The following is a 16,943-nucleotide window of genomic DNA, read 5'->3' on the forward strand; positions in this document are numbered from 1 at the left end:
ATTACATAGGTAATGAGAAGCTGAGCCATAATTTTAAAAAGGGTCCATCCAATGCAAGTCCTTTTTTTTTTTTTTTTATAAAATCCTCATTTTCATTCACAGAAAAAATAAGTAAATATGACTGCAACTTAATTAGAGTAGGTGAAAAAAGGTAAAAAAAGGTGGCAATTATTCTTCAGCCTGCAAATATCCAGGAACACAATGCCATAGGCAGTGCAATGGTTTTGTTTCAACAGATTTCTTATTAAATAAAAAAGGTAGCAATTTTCCATAATGAATGTTTTATACATTATTCCTTTGTGTATCGGGCCTCTAAAGTACACATTATTAAAGTCTATTAAAGTCTGTATTTAGCAGCATTACTAATGTGCCTTTGGGGAAATTATTACAATGAAACAGCATTCAGTCTTTCACAAAATTTCAATTGTTTAATATTCCTTTTCTGATCTTCAATACACGAGTCTATTTTTAGCTATAATCATCCGAAATGTCATAATCCCAGCCTAGAGCTGTCACGACAAATTATTTATGGGTTGGATTTAAGAAATAACAAGAGATGCAGATATTGCTAATTTCGCCCAACACTTTTTTCTTTCATAAGTCATTGCAGTTTGCCTACTGGTCTAATTAACTAGTGCTTCTTGATCACTGTGACATGTGATGACACTTTACCTCTCTGGCTAGAGTTGGTTATCTTAATTAGTTGCTTATATTTATGTCTGAGACTAGCCTCTCAAGATAATGCCACTTTATTAAAGTCTGAAGGAGGTAAGAAGTTACAGAACTATTTCATTGAAAAAGGAAATAAATAAATAAATAAATAAACCAGGAGAACATGGAAGCTGTGATTAGTCAAATCTAAATGTTTTCATTTAACTGTAAACATTGTCATTTATGAGAGAATAGAAATGTGTGTCTTCTGAATATTGAGGAATTCCTGTATATTATGTAGCTTTATATATTCTAAAAAGGCATTTCTCCTTTTTTTATCTAGTACATTTATTAATTTTATCACACATTATGAGGTTTATAAAAATGAAGCCAATGATGCACATATATTGAAAAGCACAATGTTCTCTGAAAACATGTTACAGAAAGCCATATTAGGCTTATTTTAGGGTGTCAGATAACATGAAGCTTGAAAGAATACCAGCAAACAGCTACACATAATAAGGCCTCTATATCATGAAGAGGGAGAAAAAAAAAACCAATCTAAAGTACTAGGTACTAAAATTAATAAACTGGATTGGAAGTAATTTCTCCATTATAAATTTCCTTTCACATATAGCAATCCTATGCATTTGCAAAATCAGGCATATTGAGGGTATTGCTAACATTGTAAAGACGGACAAGCCACAGATTAAGTAACCAAATAATCATGTTTCCAATCACCAATGAACTAAATAGGACGAAACTTAATTGTATCCACTAAGGCCTACTAATTGAGAGAAAAGGGGCAAAGTTGAGGACCTGGAGAAGGAAGACAGAGGCATTCCTCAGCCTGATTCACAAAGGCCAGAATCCACTGGCCTCTTTGTTACAGGGACCTAGCCTCAAGGAAAGAGGTTGCAGCACATGTCAAGCATCCAAAGGGCCTCTCTACTTACGCTGTAGGTCTGTGTGGGCTTAGTTCAACGTGGTGATGCAGAACAAGAATCCACCAGTTGCACCAACGTTCAATTAAAGCTCCACATGAAGGTTGGCTCAGGGAAGTTTGTTGGTTTGAGGGGTGGGGGGAAGCAAAGCCTGTTCTAATCAAGAAAATCCTAGGCACTCCTCTTTAAGTCCTCCAGAAATAAAGATGAACATGATTCCCAAACCGGCAATCACCATGTCTGTGAAAGTGCCACTAAAAAATCCGAAGTGGGATCGAGTATGCTCTTCAAGTGAAACCTGTTTGACGGTCAGTAGTTGTAGCCACATTACAAAGAGCTTATCATAATTGACACTACACCTCTCAGACTTGAAATTATACCACAGTCATGTCAAAATATATCCCTTTACCTTCTTTGGGGCTGTTATGGTCTTAAACCAAAACCCCAGCCTTTCTACTCTGGTCTGAATTTATCTCCCAAATTAAGAATCTTTGGATTCTCCTCTATCTTTTCTGATATGGTCATAAACTATTGTCAGGTCACGTGACATCTTCAGTCAAGACAAGGCACTTCTGTGTCCACCTAACACTGTAGTGGGTGTCCAGAGTCACAGGGTCAGGGCTCACTTAGAGGTACTGCAGCACCATTATTCATCTCATGCTCAAATTCTTTGTCTAGAAGGGTTCAGATTTTCAACATATGCCCTGGACCATGAAGAGTGCTTCTCAGAGAAGTGGATACCAACCACTGCTCCCCGCTGTACTGCTCTGAGATTCGAGGTGAGCTGCACACCCAAGGAGAGACCAGCTAAAATGTGTTTCTTGTCAAGCAGAAAGGAGGGGACGCCTTGGGCCTGAAATCGAAGAGTTAATGTTGCTTCCATGGTTCAAGTGACTGTGTAAAGAGATAACTCTACATAACTTAGGAAACAATTCTCTAAAATGTATATGTTTTATATATGTTTTCACACACGCAAAACGTTATATACCTGCACACATATTAAAGACAAATGAGCATAAATATACTCAAGTTAATTTTTAAAAATTTGTCTTCTCCCTATTTCATGCCAAATTAAGCATCTATTGAATTACATGGTCAGCTGTATTTGAAATGTGCACTCCCAGGCATCTCAGAAGGGAATTATATTCCTGTTATCTTCCAAAAACCACTGAATTTCCCAGTGCAAGGCACATGGAGACAGTCTGGAGGTCTAACTTTGTCTTTAACATGCCCATACACCCCACATTCAACAGAATCCGATTTACATGGGACACAGGTGCTACAGTGGCCTTGTGTCAACAATGTTCCTTTTGACCTCACAAACTCTATAAAGACGAAAGTTTTACAAGGGTTAAGAGCAATTATTCTTTAAAGATGCTGCAATGAGAACAGAAATGCTACAATGTCCAGGGCACTCACTGACCAGGCCCCAAGGTCCGGCTTCTTGCTAGAGTTAGGTTTGCCACATACAAGACATATGTACAATCTAGCTCACTGGTTCTCCTTCTTGTCTTAGGATCCCTTTACAGTCTTACATACTCTCACAGACCCTAAAGAACTCTTATTCTTCTCTTTATGTGGGTTATTTCTATCAATGTTCACCATATTACAGATTAAAACTGAGAAATTTTTGGAATGTGAAAACACAAGCACACATCCCAAGAGCCATCACCTGGATGATGTCATTGCATGTCATGTAGCTTCTTGGAACACTGTACTGTATACTAGAGATAGAAAGAGTGGAAAGGCAAACACTGTCTCAGTACTATTATGAAAATAGCTTTGGTCTTGCAGATGGACTCCCTGAAAGGTTCTGAGGGCACTTTCCCAAGGGTCCCCATACCACAGCCTGAGAACTACTGGTCTAGCTCAAGCCTGTGCACATCAGCAGCATCTTTGAATGGGTGAATGAAGAAATGACACAATTCTAACAGGATAAAATGTCCATTTAAAAAAATCTGAGCCACTGAATCAAAGGATGGCATCTTTTTCTAGAGCATTTCTGTACTTACTACTGCCCCTAAAACATTAGTACATTAGAATGCTCCTCCTGGTTGTATGCCAAACAGAATGACTTCCACATTCAAATCTGTTTTGACCAATCACTCTATCTGCCTACTAAATATCTTCATCCAGCTTCACCTCAAATGTATTTATTTTGTTTTTTCCCTGATTATTAATGAAATACACGAATACTTGTAAGTTGAAACTACAAAAAGCATTTTTATAAAAAAGAAAGAAATGACTGTGTCCCGTGTACCTACCCTCTGAAAAAACCACTGTCAACATTCTGGGAAATATCTTTCTATCATACATGTTTTTAAAATATGATGAAGTTCATATCTTGAAGATGTTGTAGAGTCTTTTATTCAGCCACAATGTATATCGACATAATAAAATTAAAAAAAAATAAAAAATAAAATAAAAATATTACTTTTAGTATGAAAGACATGCACATTAGTAAAAAATTTAGAACATATAAGCAAAAGGATAATACTTTTAACATTTTGATGTGTTATCTGCAATCTTTTTTCTGTGTGCATGTTCCTCTCTAAGAAATGAAATTACTAATCAAACTTCACATATTGTTGCTTTCTTCACAATTTATTTTTTCATTTTAAAAATTTTATTGCTTTTTAATTTTTCTTTATTTTTAAAGGAATTTATTTTTTAATTGGCATGTGTTGATTGTACATATTAATGGAGTACAGAATTCTATTTCCGTACATGTATACAATGTGTGATGGTCAAATCAGGGTAGTTAACATATTCATCATTGCAAAAATTTATCATTTCAAAAATTTATCATTTCTTCATGATGAGAACATTTTGAGTTCCCCTCTTGTAGCCATTTGAGAACATACAATAAATTATTATTAACTGCAGATGACTAGCACTACTGCACACCACCAGAACTTATTTTTCGTATCTAGCTGTAATTTTGTGTCCATTAACCAACCTCTCACTATTCCCCCTCTTCCTCCTATTCCCAGCCTCTAGTAACTGCAGTTCTACTCTTGACTTCTAAAAGTTCAACTGACTATTATTTTTTAGAATGTCTTATGTCATTAAATATTCCTCCATCCCTCCTTGGCATTTTTATTGTATGGTTATACCATGGTTATTACCTTCGAAAAATTATTATTATAGTAATATTGTAAAGAACATCTTAGCTAAATTTTTACACACATCCACAGCAGTTTTCTTCAAGTTAATGTTCTAGAAATGGAATTTCTGGGTCAAGAGGTGTGTGCATTTTTTAGACTTCGATACACATTGTTTCAGGGACCTTAAGAAATGTGTTCTTTTACTGTGTATGAGAGAGCCTGTTAATCCCAATTCCCACCTTCGCTGAGTAATTTTTACAAATCTTTGTCAATTGTATACGTGGAAAATACCATCTCCTCATTTTAATTTGTTTTTATTTGATTACCGTTGAGATCGAACATTTTTGTATGTTATTTTTTGATCATATTTCTTCTTTGATCAGTCTTTTTGCTCTTTGCTTGTTTTCTGTTACTGTAATCATCTTTAACTTATTAATTTGCAAGTCTTCTTAATAAATTAGCTAAATTAACTCTCTGTCATATATGTTGTGAATATTGCCCCAGCTTGTCTTTAGTCTTTAAGAATAGTTCAGAATGTCCTTTGATGGAAAGAATTTTTGATGTTTTACACATAGTTAAATACATTTTCTTCCTTTATAATTCCTATCACTAGAAACTAACAAGGCCTTCCTTATTCCAAGATCATTTAATTTTCACTTGTATTTTCCTCTAGTTTACTAGTTGTTGAACTGTGCAATAGCTCTTCAAAGTCTGCCACAAGGAGGACTTTGCCACTGCCTTCACAAAAATGACAGCTGAAGCTTAGTAAATATAGATCGGACATTTGGAGAAACCACTGAGGGTGTCCTAGAAAGCAGAGGAGAGAGCTCTTATACAAGGGTACTTTAAAAATTTCATGGAAAAACAGAGTTAGAAGATAATACAAATCTTTCCACGAACTTATTGAAGATCCCTCGTATGTTTATTATTGACCTTATACTTCATCCAGTTTCTCTTCAAGTGAAAGAAGTTTCGAATGGAAAATGTTTTAACATTAGGTTTATGTTTGTATTAGTCCATTTCTAATGCTTATAACAGAACAGCCAAATCTGGGTAATTTATAAAGAAACAAAAGTTATTTCTCACAGTTTTGGAGGCTGGGAAGCCCATGGTCCAGGGGACACATTTGATGAGGGTCTTCTCCTGGGTGGGACTCTGTACAGGGTCCCATGGCAACCAGTGTGTCACATGGTGAGAATGGGCTGAGCAAGAGAGAGCTAACCTTCTAACTTACCCTCCTTATAAAGCCATCAGAACCACGCCCATTACTACAGGAACTAATCAGTCCATCCACGGGGGCACACAGTTCTAACAATCTAATCACCTCTAAAGGCCCCAACTTTCAAATACCATAATCAGGTTTCCCACCCTCTAAGCCCCGTTACAATGAAGGTCAAGCAATGTGTTTTGGGGGCCATTCAATGCACAGCAATGTTTAAATAAAAAACCTTTGAATGTGATGAGTCTTCTCACCTTTGCCAGAAGAGAGGCTTCAAATGGCAAAGACCTTCGTTTCATTCACTGATGTATTTATTGAAAGCACAGTGCATGGCACATAGTATGCGCTTGATAAATGCATGTTGGAGGAGGTGATGTTTTATTAACTAAAGCTGTGTATATGCTGGGCGTCGGGTGTTGGACTTCAATGCTTTTTCATGTTAAGGAAGTGCAAAGTATGAAAGACTTGAAATGAAGGCAGAAACGAAATTTCAGTTTTACTTTTCAGTTGACTGTAGAGATATTGATCTGAGTGTAAATATGAAACTGCCTCAAACCTGGCACAGTAGGATGTGGTGCTGAATACTGGAAAATATTCAGAAAAAAAATTCTGTTGGGCAGATAATTAAGCAAAACAGTGGCACCCACCCACCAAGAGAGATAAGAGGCACCACTCTACTTCATTTGATGCTGTGGCATTTATCCAAAGCAATAAAAATCAGATCTAGCTTTATTTTAACGTAACAAGGAAGAAACAGTTCTCAAGATTCTTTTCCACTGGGAAGCGGCAAGGAGGTTGTTTTGGGTAATAATAGAAAAATCAATTATTTTTTCAATCAGATGGAGTGTCCTCATAAATTCAAGGCAGAGAACAGCATGTGACATGCCTTGATGAAAACAATGACCATGAGGGAGAGAGTTAAGAATCATAATCTCAAGATTGCTACTAAGGAAGAGGGATCTCTCAAGAGTAGAACACTTCTTTTGCTAGTGTGGATTTGTGAACTTACATAGTGGTATGCATTGAATATACATTCTGCTGCCCGGTTCACCTCCATAAAATCCCATCCTGTCCAATTTGCCTCCCATTTGGCTATGATTTTTTTTTTTCAAGTAACACACTAAAATTCTCTCTTTATAGCATGATAACATACAGGTAACATCGCTAAGCCCAAAACATTAATCCTTCTTACCAGCAAAAATTTGTAATATAGTATATATTTATATACATATTAACAAGAAAATGACGAAGAAAGTAGAAAGGATAAAGACTTCTGACAAAAGTCAGAAGTTTTGGATCAATATAGAGATTGGAAAGTCAGCTCTTGCAAACAGATCTGAAGAGCTTATGAAAGTTGGAAAGATGGTCTGCAAGTCTGCAGAAGAGGTATGGAGAATGAGTGCCCTGGGAAAATATGTGTCTCGCAATTTCTTTCACATAGAAGGCTCAGAATGTACAACAATTAAAGCCTGTTAACAATATTAAGTAAGTGAATAAATGTGAGGGTGCCTACTCTGCATAAAACAAATGCGTTGGGTATCAAACTGGCATATTCCACATACACTGGCTTCAGGTAGTGGTAGCAGATTCAAGATGAGTCTTGTGCCTGGGAATGCCCTGTGTTTCTCTTTTCTGCCAGCACTAATGTACCAATGTGCTAGCCTATCTGAGGAGTAGAACTGCACCCCTTCCTGGTGTCTCCTCAGACCCTGGCACAGACAGGAGTTCAAGAATGTGAGGAATGAAGACCCTACCTGGTGGACAGCAGTTCATTGGCTGTCAGGTTAGCCTTGTTAAATTAGTAAGACAAACTGCCAATCCCTCTGTGCCATGGGGCCCATTCTTGTATTTTCTAGAGAAATCATCCCTGACTGATCCAAAAGAGAGCTGTCAATGCCTAACTGCAATCAGCATCGCCCTGGTGCTTCACAGGAACAGCAAGGAGCCTAGAACACTACAACTACTTCCATCCTGACACCTCCCTAATTGAAATGTCCCGTCAGCTAGCTGGGATTAGTAAGGAAGGAGAAGATTACAGTTTGTGTCCAAGGAAGAGGAAAGTGTACCATTCAAGGGTCTCCAACTTTCTAAGAACAAATCTACTTTTAACATCAGTCACACCCACCAACAATATTTTAACTTACATATACTAATTGATGAGATGATCTCTAGTTTTATTGGTGCTGAGAACAGCAGTTTCCTTCCCAGAGAGTGGCCTATTCTTTGTCTTAGCTGAGAAAACCGTAAGAAAAATGCTGACCTTCATAGGTGACACATCATGCTTCATCACTACTTTCAGTTAAAATAATATAAATTAAAGCACTTACTGGGCCACTAGGACATAATATAACTTCCCAAGCAACAGACATACCTACTGAGACACTTGAAATTTCTGAGCAGTCTGGTTCCCAGCTGTGTGTCAAGAGCAACTCCATGACATCAGGTCTGGATTTGCCATGGAGAAACTTAGGGCAGAGCTGTCACAGCACCCTGTGCTTGCTGATCAGAGATTTCCCAAGAGCTGTCCCAGCTTTCAGTACCACCAAACTCTAAATAAAGGAAGCCAAGGTTTGCAACAATGGATCTCCTTCCCCTCTCCCCTCCAATCATCAGTTCTGACCTGGGCAGAACCTTGCCTAGCTTTCAGTATTCCAAAAGCTTACTTTTCAAAGACAGCTTAGAGGTTAAGTATTTAAGCCAGTGGCCAGGGGGGAGACCACTCATCAGCCACAGGAAAACCTCTCGAAAAGAAATTGCTTGTTTTTTTCTGGTCTCTTCAAATAGGGTAAAGCAGCCACAGTCTCCCACAAAACTTCAATCTGACAAAAAAGGTAAGTGCACAGAGGTCTTTTCCAGCATCTTCCAAGCACTGAGGGAATCCATGGCCCTTCCCACCCTTGACGAGGTTGAACAGATGGCCATGAAAAAAATCACCACTGGAAACGGAGCCTCAGTGAAAGGATCTCCACAAGTTAAATGGGCTTTCTAAAGTCTAGGGATTCCATGATACCTTTTCAAGACCAAATCACCTAAAAGTGCTGTCCAGATCTACCACAAGCCATGAATAATGCAATAACCCATCTGTTTCTGCAGGCCTCTGGAAACATCTCTCCCCTGTTTTAGATCCTTCCTTGGCTTGCAAGATCTGGCCTTCCTTGCTGGGCTCATATTTGTCTCCCTTCCACTAGCACGATAGCTCTCAACCAGTGGGTAATTTTGTCCCCCGAAGGGACACTGGGCAATATCTCGGGACATTTTTTGCTGTTACAATTAAAGTAGGTGAAGAGGATATTACTAAAACTTCTACAGTGCAGAAGATAATCTCTCACTACAAAGAATTACCTGGTCCAAACATCAGGCATCGAGGTTGAAAAACACTGCTCAAGCCATACCAACCTCTTTGCTGTTCTCTAAACATGCCAGATTTTCTCATATCCTTTTGTGCTTAAACACAGGCTGTTCCCTTTACCTGGAATGCCTTGCCCTACATTCTCTGTGCAGGAAATTACCATTTATTATCCAGGATCCAACTCAAAACGTCACCTCCTCTATACCATCCTTCTGAGATTCCCCAGAGTGGATGTTCCATCTTCTGCGCTTCCAGAACATGTGGTACACACCTCATTAGAACACTAGCCATGTTACCCCAAAATAGTCTGTCACCTGGCAAAGGCATGACCCAAGCCTTATTCATCATTTATCCCCAGAGTGCTCACCTGGTAATCAATCGCTACTACCTGAATCCATCAGGGAATACATGGAAATGTTGCAGATGCACCTTAGACTCTCCTGCAACTATATCTAAGGAACACATGTCCCCAACATCAAAAACAACAGCAGCAAATATTCATGGAGTGCTGTAATGTGAACAGGCACTATATCAAACACTAGTACACATATTAACTTGTTTCATCCTCACAGCAACACTGCAAGGTAGGTACTGTTATTATCAGCATTTTACAGATGGGGAAACAGAGACACCAGAAAGTTAAGCTACTTGTCCAGGGGTCACTGCAGCTAGTATTTGGAAGAGCTAATATTTAATCCCAGGAAGTCTGGCTCCAGAGCCTCAATCTTCCAATATTCATGCCATGGCAGTTATACTAACAACAAATATTTCAGCCATACAGAGGGCCCTGGTCAACATAAATGATGCCTCTGGAGGACCTCAGAACAATACAATGGCCACCAGCTCCTGTGACCCTGCCTGTCAACACTGTTCACTGGGGTCACACAACTCTCCAACCTCTGGAATGATTCTGGCAGGAGACAAACCTCCTCACACCATGGAAAGACATTACGTACCCTAGAAAATCATGGTACCATAGAGAAAATACAAGTGCTGATTCTCTAAAGTACCTCTTACCTTGTTCATGTTGCAGGGACAGGAGCAAGAGATCAGACATGTCACAATGCAAGACAGCTCTTGAAGATTCTCCTCATTCCTGGAGTCCTCACTTCCTGAGGCAGGCAGCTGCACTATGAACACAAAGAAGACAGGCATCAGCTGGTGCTCAGGAAGGCACAGGCAGTCCTGTGGCCAATGGACTTTTCTGCCACAGCAGCAACAATCCATGTCAGTGCTGCCCAATATGGTAGCCACTAGCCAGATGTGGCTATTGAGCACTTGGAATGTGGCCAGTGCAACTGAAGGCTAAATTTCTAATTTTACGTAATTTTAATTAAATGTAAATACTCACATGTGGTTAGTGGCTGCCATATCGGGTGGTGCAGGTCTAGAGATTCAAATCAAGAGTCCTGAGGCAAGCTGTTGGGCACGCCAGTGGCCAAGAAAAAGCTAGATATTATATGCACAGAGGAACTGCAGATGCACCAGGACAAGAATGCTCATTAATTCAAAAACTATTTTGGGGGCACTTAACTAAAGGCTGGGTACAGAGGATTTATGCTCGATAAGCCAGAGAAGCCAATGACTTTAAGAGTTTCTTATTTGGACTTTGATCTACCTAGGAAGGGAAAGAAACCAGCAACGTGAACAGCACCATGATGTGCCAGGCCTCGATACCTTCCCCTGCTGCCCACAGGAACAGGCTCACTCTGGAGCCTGACCGTATCACTGCCAGGGCTCAATAGATAGAACCTTCCACAGAGCTCCTGGGAGGCAGTGTGCTGTAGCAGAATTCAGGGGGTCAGTTTCCCAAGGGCCAAATGAGCCAAATGATCCAACTCCTCCCCAAAAGGTAATAAAAGTCCATGTTTTTATTCATGCTGTTGATACTTTACCTACAGTTTTTGATCCATCCGAATTACATTTTAGTAATTCAGTTTATTGTATGCCTCCAGGGTTCTTAATCTGCCAAATATTAAGAAAAAATAGATGGGTTGGCTGGTTAGCTCACTTGCGAGTGTGTGGTGCTGGTAACACCAAGGTCAAGGGTTCAGATCCCCTTACTGGCTAGTTGCAAAAAAACCCAAAACAACAACAACAACAACAAAAAAAACCAGAAAGAAAATATCTTCAACCACTTCAACCACTTCAATAAACTTGTAGCCTTTTCCTTTGGAAGATGTTTACAGGTAGATTGGGGGAACAAAACATTATCAGTTTCCTTAAAATCACTTGATTTGTGTGTTTTTTTCAGGTCATACCTAGGAAGGATTTATACACAGGTTGAACATCCCTCATCCAAAATGCCTGGGACCAGACGTGCTTCAGATTCTGGATTTTTTTCAGATTTTGGATATTTGCAGAATGCATACTGCTTGAGCACCCTTTATCCAAAAATCTGAAATCTGAAATTCTCTAATGAGCACTTCCTTTGAGTGTCATGTTGGCGCTCAAAAAGTTTTGGATTTTGGAGCATTTCAAATTTTGGATTTTTGGATTAGGGATACTTAACCTTATCTGAATCATCTTACCATAAAGAATGGAATTGCAAGTTTAACTGGAACTGCACTGCTTTTAAAAATAACAAAATAATAATAATTAATTTTTTGTTTGTTTCTTTGTTTTTTTGTTTTTCTGACTGGTAAGGGGATCGCAATCCTCAGCACGGTGTTGTCTGCACCACGCTCAGCCAGTGAGCGCACCGGCCATCCCTATATAGGATCCGAACCTGCGGCCTCGGTGCTACCAGAGCTGCACTCTCCAGAGTGAGCCAGGGGCATGCCCAAAATAATTATTTTTAATTATAATATAATGACAGTATAGAATATGTTCAACAGGAAAAGGAAAACGTACGCATAATTCAACTAGCCCACCATAACTACCTTAGATCCTAGTAATCAGCCTTTGTCTATCAGATAGTGACACGTCTGCTAACTGAGTTAGGACATGGAAAAGTCCAAGGCTATATTCCTCATATTAACATCTTTCACTGCTAAGAAAATGATTTTGCAATTTATATTTTCAAAAGATATATCCTTCTCCACACATTACTATTCTGTAAACATAATATTATTAAATTCATTTTATAAATAGGAAAATAAAGAGAGGAAATTGCAAATCATTCTCTGGCTATTTGAGACACAGATTCCAAAGAAAATACCATATTCAGTCACGGCAACAACATATTTTAACAATGATGTACAACATGGAGAGACCCTAGAATTCCAATTTTGTAACATGAATACACCCAAACATCTCCACATGTACATGATGCCTAGGTAATCGTGGCTTCAAAGTCAAGAAAATTCAATATTTAATTCTATGGATCATAAAGTGACTGAAAAAATCATGCATACAACTTTTGCTCTTTGAATTTCCAGAAGCACATGCTAATGAATTTCTGAGTTTTAAAGTAGATTTTTATACATGTTGTTTCCTTTTTAATATATTTATCAATCCATTTAAAAACTACCGCCTTGCACATTTGGAAAGCTTGTCCAAATGCCTTGCAGAGATGCCTAATGTCACAATTTCATTCAAATGTACACACTAGTATCAACACAGGAAAGGTGGGCACAAGAAGACAGTAACAAACACAAGGATTCTTGAACATAACTTCCCTGAGGAACCCCACCTAGCTCCAATCATGCCACAATCCCCCCTCCCTCAGAACCTGGGTATATAATTTGCACTAAACTAATTATGGATCCCTCCCTACCCTCAGCCCAAGTGTTCTCATGTCACTTTCATGTATGTCGTTCTACAACCAACCAGACTAAGAACTCTGAGCTTTCACATAGAAAGTTCTGAATAAACGGTATGAATAGATTTTTTTCCTTTGGTCTCACTCACAGAGCCCAGGATGATACAGACTCTTAACATAGGATTTTGAAAACAATGTTAATAATCGTTACAGACTGCCTTTAGGGTTTTTTTTTAAAAAAAGAAAGATCTTTTAATTCCAGAGGTGTGAATCTTTTTAAAAATATTATTAAGAATATCATACAGCTGTATGATACTCAAAACTATACAATGCACTTTTATATTAGTACTCTCAATTAGTACTGATATCAATCTGAGTAGTAGTTTTCCTAATTAGGAAACCAGATACAGGGAGGTAAAAGAATTCTTCTTGGTCATGCCATAATAAGTGGTAGATCCTGGGCTAGAAGTGACTTCACTTCAAGATACTATGGAATTAAGGCTGGCCAGTTAACTCACACAGTTAGAGTGTGGTGCTGATGACAGCAAGGTCAAGGGTTCAGATCCCCATACTGGCCAGCACCCCCCCGAAAAAAGACACTATGGAATTAAAGCATGTACAAAGAACCCAAACAAAAATAAACCCACCCCACCCCCAGGCAAAACTCACACACACATACACGCTCAAAGACGACCATTAACACAACATGCTCAAAGACGACCATTAACAGAAAACACCTCAGAGAATAGATGACAGTTTTAGAAACTGGGTCAGTTTCTGGACAGCAACCAAAAAGACTGGCCTTATTCTATGAAGTACTTTCCATCTCCTTTGAAATAGACAGAACCTGGTTGTTTCACACCCAATTCAGTTTATAAAGAGACGCAGAGAAATCTACAGCTTAAAAAAAGAGACTGCACCTTAAACATAAAGCATTAGGGGAAAAGATACCCGAGTTGCCATGGTGGAATTAAGGGTGTTTTCTTTTTTATTCTATTTTTCAATGTTTCTTTCTAATCTTTTAAGAAGTTGGATTCTTCCAGTAAAACAAAAGGAAAGTACAGATGCTTTTAAAGGATGCCTTGAGAAAGTCAATCCCAACAGCCAATGTGTGACTTCTACTCAGTTGACCCTGTAGAGTTGATTCAATGGGCTGCAAAGCCTGTGGTCAACCATAGGCTTCTAAAAGGTTAATGAGATGTGATTCATCTTTCCAGGTGAGTAGAAGAAGTGTGGGTAGATAATAGGCAGAGACAGGGTAAATGTAAGAAGACAGAAGAGAGAAATGAAAAGAAAAGGTGAAAGCTACAAAGAAAGGGGAAAACTAAAGGGCCGGTGAGCAAACAAGACACGCAGAGATAGTTTGGTGATATGGCCAAGTGCCCCCCACCAGCCAGGTTCTCACTACAGAAGGGACCCAGAGGTTCAGGTTCCTGGTGGCAACTCCACATCCTCTGGCTTCGCCAGGGTTATATGCTCTCATGGCTCAGGAGTCAGCAAATGGGAGCTGGAATAAAGATAAGATGGAGCCTACTTGTTTCATCACTACTTATTCACCTCCAGCTACATAGACAGAAGTCTATCCTACCTGGATTGATGCTGATGTGGTACAGAGCTATGGTGAGAACGCTGTAAGCTGACTTGATTCCATCCTCCTTACTCTAACGTGAAGCTTAAAAGTGTCAAGGGCTGTTTTTTCATACACTGTGTCTTGGCTCTTGAAAATGCAACTAATACGTATTACCAATATAGAATGAAATATGATGAGTGGGGGTTTTCTCCCCACCCCAACTCCCCCACCCTCTTCTAAGACGTTTATTCTAGAAGACTTCTGTAATATATCTCAAAACTGGGTGGCTCAGGCACTCCTTGGGGATGGAGGCCAGCAAGGGCAAGCAGGTCACTCTTCACAGTGTTAAAGGTCTTACTGGCTTTTAATGTACCCTGAGGCCGGTCCATGGGATGGTCTCTTGTCCCTCCCCTTCCCACACTACACCTAGTAGCTTCAGCAGAGGGCCGGAGCATGAGGACCCAGGCCAGATCCAAGAGCTTGCAGGAGGAAATAAGTGAGGAAATAAAAAGATGAACAGGCTTGGGAGAGAAAGGGTAGAGAACAGTCTAGAGGAAATGCTTGAAAACCTAAGACATAGGAGCTTAGGCAATCAGTTGAACAGGTGAGAGAAATATCCCTAATTTCCTCCACCCAGTTTTTAGGGTTGGAGTAATTCATATGTCTCTGAAGTTAAGTCCTGACCAATCTTCAATGGGATAAATGTAAGACCATTTTATTATAAGAAAGTCCAATCCTTCCCTTCAACCACAGGCGCATGGTGCTAGGATTAAAGGATCCAAAGGTAAAGGAACACATAGGCCCCTGCCCCCTGCCCCAGACACACACACACCTCCCAAATGACTGGCTCATTCTTCTCCCTAAAGAAGAGGCAGAGGGAACAGAGTAGAGGTCCCCCAGGAGCTTGCTGCAGACACTTCTCCATACTCAAAGTTATAGCAGATGTGTGGACGTGTGGCTCTGCTTCTTCAGGACCTCAGTGTCCTCACCACCCCCACACTGAGGAAGCAAACACACCATCACCTGTTCTGCCCCAAGAGACTGGATACTGTTTGCTATTCTGCTTTGCTCCCCTGTCCCCTGCCTTCACAGCATTCCACGGAAAACACACATCCTAAGCCAGAAAGATGACAGCACCTTCCCATTAAGCATCATCAAAGGCCTTCTTCCCCAGGGATAGGTTAGGTCACTTGAAAATTAATATTCTGAAATTTTAACATGTACATGAGTTACGGTTCAATAGGAAATTGTGATAGGGAAGAGAAAACAAGAGTATTATAAATTATGCTAGTAATACACAAAAAATTTTGGTCTGAGAGCTGGATAAGGAGGAACAGAGGCCAGTAAAGGCCCAGAGTGCCAAGTGGGAGAGTGTCCATTGCTTTCACATAACCACTTCTGGAACACACATTAGGGGATTCCCGTACCTAGTTACATCATAAATCAGGACATCTAATATGTAGATTCAGGACTATCATTACAAAAGGTCAATCTTAGCCTCCCAGTGATTTATCGCTGTCTCAATTTAAAGGCACAATATGGAAGAGCCCCCAACAGGCTACCTAACCCAGCCCACTTCCCTTGCCTGGGTGACTATCTAAACCAGGGGTCATAAATTCAGCCACCTACAGGGATCAAGGAAGAATGAGAGGAGAGAATGGTCAGGGCTGAGAAGAAAGTGAAGAGTGGGGGGTCTAGAGGGTTCTGCCACTCAGCTCCAGCCCAGCAGAGTAGGCACAAGGTACATGTGTCCAGAGCATCTGATATTCCAGAAAGAGAGGTTAAGAGATTACGTAAAGTCATTTGCTTTTTTAATGTTGGAAACTTATGCTTATACTTTGGAAATCCTGTAGGAGTTGGATTTGGATGGCCAGTTTACCTCTTCTACTGTACACCTTTCATGCCAGTCAGGGGATTCTTTATTCCTTTAAATCTCCGGGGGTGAAAGCTCCCAACTTGCCTCCAGGCCTTCTAGGTTTGTACTGCTGTGGCTTCACTGGGGAAAGCCCAGGAGGAAGAGTGGGCAAAGCAGGGATCAGGAGCCAAGCCAGTTGGTCTGAATATAAAGTCTACCTGTTGGCATGTGATTTTGGCAAGTTACTGACCCTCTCTGAGTCTCTGTTCCTTCATCCCTAAAACGAAGGAAAGTACTTTTATGCCTCCTGAGATTGTCTTGAGGATTTAATGGAGTAACATGAAGAAAAGTACTTGACACATAATGACCAAAGAAGGTGGGGTCCTTCTTTTCTCCAGTTCCCCCCATCAGTATTCAGCACACCCTCATTCTGCTTTAAATTGCAGGTAGGTGTTTACCTCTCAATCATCCTACCAGACTGCAAGCATTTCAAGAAGAGATTTTATCTGTTTTGTGCTAGTACCCAAATACCCAGCACCTATTCC

At 39.8% G+C, this 16,943-nt stretch overlaps 1 protein-coding gene across 1 annotated transcript in view; it reads right to left on the reverse strand.

The window, feature by feature from the left end:
• Nucleotides 1-16,943, reverse strand: part of BACH2 (BTB domain and CNC homolog 2) — a 355,379-nt gene that overhangs the window by 265,205 nt on the left and 73,231 nt on the right. Inside the window, exon 2 of the mRNA XM_063097693.1 lies at nt 10,288-10,400. The gene's annotated coding sequence lies outside the window, so the exon portion shown is untranslated. The remainder of the gene's footprint in view (nt 1-10,287; nt 10,401-16,943) is intronic.

This window comes from Cynocephalus volans, chromosome 5, assembly GCF_027409185.1.
Source record: "Cynocephalus volans isolate mCynVol1 chromosome 5, mCynVol1.pri, whole genome shotgun sequence".
In the NCBI taxonomy this organism is placed as follows: domain Eukaryota; kingdom Metazoa; phylum Chordata; class Mammalia; order Dermoptera; family Cynocephalidae; genus Cynocephalus; species Cynocephalus volans.